This window comes from Diaphorina citri, unplaced genomic scaffold (assembly GCF_000475195.1).
Source record: "Diaphorina citri unplaced genomic scaffold, Diaci psyllid genome assembly version 1.1 scaffold1084, whole genome shotgun sequence".
NCBI classification, from domain to species: domain Eukaryota; kingdom Metazoa; phylum Arthropoda; class Insecta; order Hemiptera; family Psyllidae; genus Diaphorina; species Diaphorina citri.
This window is the reverse complement of record NW_007378513.1, coordinates 92,853-101,030: the sequence shown is the minus strand read 5'-3', so window position 1 is coordinate 101,030 and position 8,178 is coordinate 92,853.

Here is an 8,178-nt window from a genome sequence, read left to right as displayed (position 1 = left end):
ACAGCCCCAGTAGAATCAACAGTGAATGCTTCTGTTCTCAACGAATGACTGAAGTTAAGCAACGTCATTCGCTGTTAGTATTCGGACGGGTGTCTGGGATACCAAACTACGTATCACTAAGGAATGGGTTAACATTGTTGACATAGCTGCATTATTTTTTGTAACGCCAAAAGTGACAATGCTCTGCATTGTTTCGTATTCCTGATTGTTCAGTATACTCGTATATCGTATAGGTACCTCATTGTTCATTATACGCACCTATAGACTGCTGGGGAAAAGGGACTTTTTAGTCTCACTGATTCGAGTAGGATAAACAAGGTATATTCTATTCTATTCTATTCTATTCTATTCTATTCTATTCTATTCTATTCTTTAGAGATGGATACATTATGACTTGAGTATACGGTACGAGAGAGAATAAGCTGTATAAACACTATAGCTATAGAGTGTATAATAGAGAAAGGATGTGAATGTCAAGAACAGATCTGTGAGGTGAGAAGTGTACAGTACAGGGTGGAAATTATAATGAGTTGTCCAACAAATTTTTCGAAAATTTGGAATATTTGGACCGATTGCAATAAGTCATTGTAATAGAAAGTAAAAAAGTGAGAAATACAAATTTAAGTTTCTAATCTCTCTCTCTCTCTCTCTCTCTCTCTCTCTCTCTCGTTCTTTCTCCCTATTCCTTTTCATAGCTTTTTATTATACGGTATTCGAAAAAAAAAATATAAGAATTAGAATATTATTATTGCTTTATGGAGTGTATGTGAGATGATAAAACCTTAGCCCATTGCCGTATCCTCCATTGTTTGAAGTTTATCTCAAAATATGGGCCACGGGCTTATTTGAAAAGAATTAGGTACCTACATACCTACCATCTACAATAAACTTTGAGATTAACACTCGTATTTATGAACAAGAATGATCGTTCTTAGATCAGTCTCAAGTCAAAATTGACCAATCAAATGCTTTGAGACTATGCTTAGCACGAACTTAAGAGCCAGCATTTTGTTCATAAATATGGGTGTAAGATTTGGACCAATATGTATGACAGTAATAGATCACTTTAGAAGCTGTGAAAATGCTGATAAATATTTTTCTATTTTATTCTTATTTTTACTTTCCTTGTCCTATAGGAAGGAAAGTAATGTAATCGGGTCAAATTTTTAGAATCCAACTTTGAATCATAGGTAGGTATACGGTGAAGTTAGTGAGTTTGAGTAGCTACACCTTCTGTCAATCAAGAACTACCTGATGGCATTTTGAAAATTCCAGACAAAAATCAATTACCTAATAAGTAGTAATAAGGTAGGCACATTTAAATTTCAAGAAAGCCTTAAACTTGAAAGTAAAGGAGGTGTGCACATAGGTAATCTTATTTTTACCATCCACTCTTTATAACCAACCTATTTACTATGTGTTCTAAAGCATGAAACCGAAAATCTAACTAACCAGGGAGAAAAAGAACCTAAATAGAAAGAGAGAAGGAGGGGGAGAAAAGGATAAAGGAAGATGTAGAGGGAGGGAGAGAGAAAGGAAGGAAGTGTTTTGTGAACTTATGTCGTTCACTCGTAGTTGAGTAGCTACACCTTCTGTCAATCAAGAACTACCTGATGGCATTTTGAAAATTCCAGACAAAAATCAATTACCTAATAAGTAGTAAAAAGGTAGGCACATTTTAATTTCAAAAAAGCCTTAAACTTGAAAGTAAAGGAGGTGTGCACATAGGTAATCTTATTTTTACCAGCCACTCTTTATAACCAACCTATTTACTATGTGTTCTAAAGCATGAAACCGAAAATCTAACTAACCAGGGAGAAAAAGAACCTAAATGGAAAGAGAGAAGGAGGGGGAGAAAAGGATGAAGGAAGATGTAGAGGGAGGGAGAGAGAAAGGAAGGAAGTGTTTTGAGAACTTATGTCGTTCACTCGTATGTTTTGTAGGTCAAAAGTTTACTTTTAACAAGGAATGTGTTTTTATGTTATTAACCATGTATTTATTATGTATTACCTATCTATAGAAACTTTGATACTGAGGAAAAAGAAGATAAATTCTCCAACCCAAAGCTAAAGACCGAAAGAGAGGGAGAGAGAGAGAAAGGGGGGAGATAGAGAGAGAGGAGGGAGGCAGAGAGAGAGAGAGAAAAGGAGAGAGAGAGAGAGAGAGAAAAGCAGAAAGTCCAACCCAAAGTTAGAAACCAAAAGAGAGGGAGAGAGGTGGGGAGGTAAGTGAGAGAGAAAGAGAGGGGAGTTGGACAGGGAGAGAGAGAGAGAGAGTAGGGGGCTGACCAATTTACCAAACACCAGCAAATGGTCTAATTTAAAATCATTAGGAAATTTTCTGGGGGGGGGGGGGGGAAAGGGAAAAACTTTGTCAGGTCCCCGCAAGTTTATTCCGGCCGAAAGTGATTAGGCGAAAAGTTCGAGGGAAAAATAATCTCGATAACCGGAGAAGGGGGGGGGGTGATGGTGGCACGACGCTCTTCCGATCTGAGAAGGGGGGAGGGGGGTAAGATGGGGGGGATAAGAGAAGAGTGTAGGGGGCAGATTTAGAGGATAAGAGGGGAGCGGAGGAATAAGAATTGGGAGGTGAAAAACAGGAGGAGGTAAGGAGTGATGGGCAAAATAAATGAAAGGGTAGATCCGTAGATCAGAACTGGGGAGAGAGAAGATAAATGAAGAGTGAGGAAAGATGACAGGTGGAAGAGGAGAAAAAGAAGAAATTAGTAAATAGGTACGATGAGGAGGAAAAAAGTGGAGAGGGAGTAGAATAGAGAGAGAGAGGGGAAAACAAAGGGGGGATAATACGAGTAAGTGGGATAGAGAGGGTAGAGCATAACAGGGGCCGGAGGAATTTGAGGAGAGAAGGGAGAAGGAGGAGAAGATTGAACAGGGGAAGGATAGAATTAGGAGGGAAGAATAGAAGAGATAGGATTGGGAGGGAGAAAGGTCAAGTTGTGTTTTGATTGTTTTTATTTTCGCCATCAAACCAAAAACATGGGTACTGGAGGAGGGAAATAATGACAAAGTTTCATTCCATCTCTCCTTCCCTCTCTTCTGTCTCTCTCTCTCTCTTCCTCTATCACCTTTTCTCTCACTTCCTCTCTCTCTCTTTCCCTCTCTTCTATCCCTTTCTCTATCACCCTTTCTCTCGCTTCCTCCCTCTATTTTCCCTCTCTCACTTTCCTTCTCATTCTCACTCCTTCTCTCTCTCTCTTTTCCACTCTCTGCCCCTTCTCTCTTCTTTCTATCTCTCTCTTTCTCTCTTCCCCCATCACTTTTTCTCTTCCTCCTTCTTCTTTCTCTGGCTTTCCCTCTCGTTCTCCCTCCCACTCTTTCTATCCTTCACTATCGTTCAATTTTTCTCTCTCCCTTCCTCTCCAGTCTCTCTCCTTCCCTCCGCTCTCCCTTTCTCTCCTTCTTCTTTCTCTCTTTCCATCCCCTTTTCTATCCTTATTTATTGTTCACTTTTCCTCTCTCCCAGTTGGGAAGGAGAGAGAGATGGACCTGCAATGCTCTCCTTCTTCTTTCTCTCTTTCACACTCTCTCTCCTCCACTCCCGTACTGCATGCAATTTGTATGTGTTGAAAGTCTTTACTCTTAATCGATTTTGGTTTTTTGACCCGGAGGCAAATAAGGAAATGAATTCGGGTGCAGCAGAAGCTCACTCTATACCGTGACCTAGGTTGCATAATAAAATTTATCCACCTTTGTCCCAATCTTGAGTTAAAAAGGTAACGGGCGAGGTTGACGCCTGAGGTGTTTTCTACCACCTAACCCTTGGAATTCCTCTATCAGGTTTGATTAAAGTCGGTTCAAATTTCAAAATGTGGTCAAATTATCAAATAAATGAGGATTGAAGATGCAATTTCATGCCTCGACTGGAATTGAACCCGCTCTCTCCTATGTAAATTCACATGTAGGTAGTTTTAGTATGTAGGTACTTTTAGTATCAGTACCTACATCTTTTAGTATCAGAAATATGATTTTCCAATTCTACACCTTATGAAAACATAACACTTTAGTATGTAAATTGGGTGAAAATTCTTGACATTACAAATTACCCAAGGATATTTCTTTGAGAGGAAATGTTTGAAAAGGGAAGGTTTTGTAAAGTTTGGATTTAAATGTTCAGGCTACCGATAAAGGCTTGAAATAATTGGGCTCCAAACTTGTAAATTGCCACCCGAAATAATAACAGAGAGACAGAGAGAGAGGAAGTGAGAGAGAGAGAGAGAGAGAGGGGGGGGAGGGAGAGAGAGGCAAAACTAAAATATCAATTTTATGTAAATTTGAGTAATAATTTGAATGAAGTGTTTCCATTATCAACTACTTTGCCTTCTAAGAAGCGTAAAATTAGAAATATTTCCAACACGCACGAAATTAGTGGGAGTTTGCTTTAGATTTGATACCATCATAACATGCCTCCTTGCTTACAAAACATAATACATAATTATTATTACTCTACAGTCGAACCTGGACATAAGAGAATCGAGGGGACCACCATTTTTTTCTCTTATAAATATCCAGATTTACACAATATTCAGTTTTTTTCTTTCTTTTTTTAGGAAGTAGATGTAAATCGTTGACTTTTGACAAGAAAAAATTCTCTTATATCCAGGTTTTTGGCTCAAAAAATGAAGGGCCCAGAAAATTTGCTCTTAAAACCAGGTTCGACTGTATTCACTGCTTACATTGGGTTAGGTAGCTTTTGATTCTGTTTGAAGTAAAGGGGGGGGGGGGGGGGAGGGAGGGAGAGAGAGGCAAAAGTAAAATATCAATTTTATGTAAATTTGAGTAATAATTTGAATGAAGTGTTTCCATTATCAACTACTCTATCTTTTGCCTTCTAAGAAGCGTAAAATTAGAAATATTTCCAACACGCACGAAATTAGTGGGAGTTTGCTTTAGATTTGATACCATCATAACATGCCTCCTTGCTTACAAAACAATACATAATTATTATTACTATACAATCGAACCTGGACATAAGAGAATCGAGGGGAACACCATTTTTTTCTCTTATAAATATCCAGGTTTACACAATATTCAGTTTTTTTCTTTCTTTTTTTTTAGGAAGTAGAGGTAAATCGTTGACCTTTGACAAGAAAAAATTCTCTTATATCCAGGTTTTTGGCTCAAAAAATGAAGGGCCCAGAAAATTTGCTCTTAAATCCAGGTTCGACTGTATTCACTGCCTACATTGGGTTAGGTAGCTTTTGATTCTGTTTGAAGTAAGTATCAGCGAAAAAGGTGAGTAGGCGTAAAGTGTGATATGTATGACTTTACAAGCTGAAACCCTTTGAAAGTTGAAGTTGAAACAGTTTCCTCTCTCTTTTTGCAAAAGAAGACTTTTTTTACTTCATAGGGCTTTTCCAACTCTATCTCGAGCCTCATCGACTGTCGGACTACTAGGTCTTTCAGACGGCCTGAAGACTGTGAAGACTGAGAAAGGAAGCTTTCCCGCCACACGCGGTTCGGCGCGGTTTGACAAACCTAGATCTGTCTGGCAGTCGGAGCGTGACTGTCAAGTCTGGGCCAAAAGTCTTAGTTGAAGAAAAAAAAAAAAAAAAAAAAAAAACAAGAAATACGACTACGTACCTATAATTACTAAGTATATGTATACCTACTTTTTTTTGTGGTGGGGCTTATTGTTGGCGTTAGCAGCGGGGCTCGGTTAGGCTGAAAATGGCCCTGCGGGCCAAATATCACAAAATCCATTGTTTTCTCTCTTCCCTGTTCTCCTTTCCCTTTTGTAATTAAGAAAGCTTTAATTGTCGAAGCAAAATGAGAAAAAGAAAATTGTGCACACTTCATTAACCTCCAGCGAACTTATTATCGATCTTTAATACAAAAGTGGAAATCTGTGCGAATTGCTTTTTGTTGCTTTCCAATACATTTGTCTCGAAATACTCCAAGCTCCGAGTATTCTGCTTTTTCCTAACGAAAAAAAGGATTCAGAAAAGAGTAATAACAGCTGAATAGGTGATCTTATTGTATATGCCGCTAATCAAATTTATTTCACGTAGGTAGGTAATACTCGTATTATTGTTTTAATTCTGATGTACATAGCTGTGTTTCGTGTTAAAACACCGGTGTTGCTTCAAAGATTTAACGTTCGCGCGCCTCCAATTTCATCATACTTGATTGAATAAATCAAACGAATCAAGTCAAGTATATGACGTCAAATCAACTTGTGTATTATTGCCCGAGTATATGTTATATTTGAAATTTTAAAAAACAAATAAAACATTATCTAGGTATCTATCTATCTATTATTGAAAAAAGGAGTCTACCTATGATGATTTTTCTTTCTCAAGATTTCACCTTTCACATATTATTTCTCCTTACTTTGCAATCTTTTCTCTTACATTTTGAAAACAGTAACTCCTCCAACATCTTTTCTTCGACATTTTCTCATTATGTCTTCGACTTTTTTCTCGAAAAGAACCTTTATAACTGACGTCTCAATAAGACTTGAATAGTCTCCCATCAAAAGCTTTGGCAATATCAATAAATGGAAAGAAAAGCTTTGCTGATGGAACGGTTGGGCAGTTTTTTTAACGACGCCTGCTCCTTTCTTTCCCGTCATTGAAAAAGTACTGATATTTTTTTAGAAGGAGATTTTTATAAAGAAAGGTTCCGTGCAAAGGTATAGTTAATTTTGTTGTTGTTTTATTATTATGTTCTTTGTCTTTTGTGTTTAACGTGTGTTTCACAATATTGTAGAATATTGATAAACATTAAAAATAAAGTTACATTTACATTTACAAAATTACAAAGTTCCAAGTTAAAAATGTCTTTTCCTTAACATATTCAAGGTTTTCTTTTTAATTGACTAAATTGACATGGCTGTCTTATTCATTGGTTATTCATTGCGAAATCTTGAAAAAATCAGTGATCAAAAGAGAATTTTTGTAGAAAAGTTTTTTTAAAAAAAGATGGAACTCACTTTATTCAAGTGAAAGCTAATGAACCAGAAACGCCAAATCCAAGAAGTGAAATGGCCAGCCTAGTTAGCTTAGTTGGTAGTGCGTCTGCCTTGTAAGCGCTAGGTTGTCGGCATAAATTAAGTTAAGGTTCAGCCAGCCTAGCTAGCTTAGTTGGTAGTGCGTCTGCCTTGTAAGCGCTAGGCCACTGGGCTCGATTCCCGGGGCGGATTTTATCCTGATGGGATAATGTTTGTTCTCGGAACGGCTGGCTTTCTCCTATCCTGTCTTCCTTCTCTCTTTGTGATGGGATAATGTTCGTTCTCGGAACGGCTGGCTTTCTCCTATCCTGTCTTCCTTCTCTCTTCAATTTTGGGACGATGACCATAGCAGTTACAGTTCCCTCTGTCAAACCTCTTTAAAAAAAAAGCTCTTTTGAAAAAAATATAAAATAAAGAAAAATTAAAAAAATGTTTGATATTGTACCTGGTTTCTTGTTCATTCAATGAACGGGAACGGTATAAGCTAGAGACTTGAAATTTGGTATGTAGTTCACAAATGTGACAAGGATGCAACACAAAACGTTTGTTTGAGATGGTTGCTGCGCTTGGCGGTATTTTTACCGCTTTTGGACAGATTTCGACCGTTTTTTGGCGGTTTTCAGCTATAGCGACAAAACGGTTAGAGATATTGTAAAAGTTAGGGTAAAAGAACACTCAAATAAGCATCATTCAATAGGATAAGGAAAGTCGTGTGATGTTCACACCAGATTTTTGTAGTTACTTAGGTAACTCACTATGTATGAAATAAATGCTTTATAACTTGGAACTTTCTTTTCATTATGAACTAGCCGAAATCCATCGCTTCGCTCCGGATTGTTATCAAATTGTCAAGCAATGTTCAAAATAAAATTTCATACCTCGGCTGGGATTGAACCCCCGCTCTTCTGATTGCCAGACGAGCGTCTTGACCACTTTATCATAATCCTACTGCCACATCCATTATTTTCACTTCATATACAATCAAACATATGAACAAACCTTGAAATTAAAAGGGTATCCCAAGTAAGTATTGAAACCTTCCTAATACATACGAGTATACATCAACAAGCCTTGAAATTGAAAGGCTCTCCCAAGTATTGAAACCTTTATCTCCCTACCCTATCCCTTTCTCACTTACTCACTTTAATGTTTATAACACCAATGCTATCCATCTAATACTCTCTCTCTCTCTCTCTCTCTCTCTCCCTC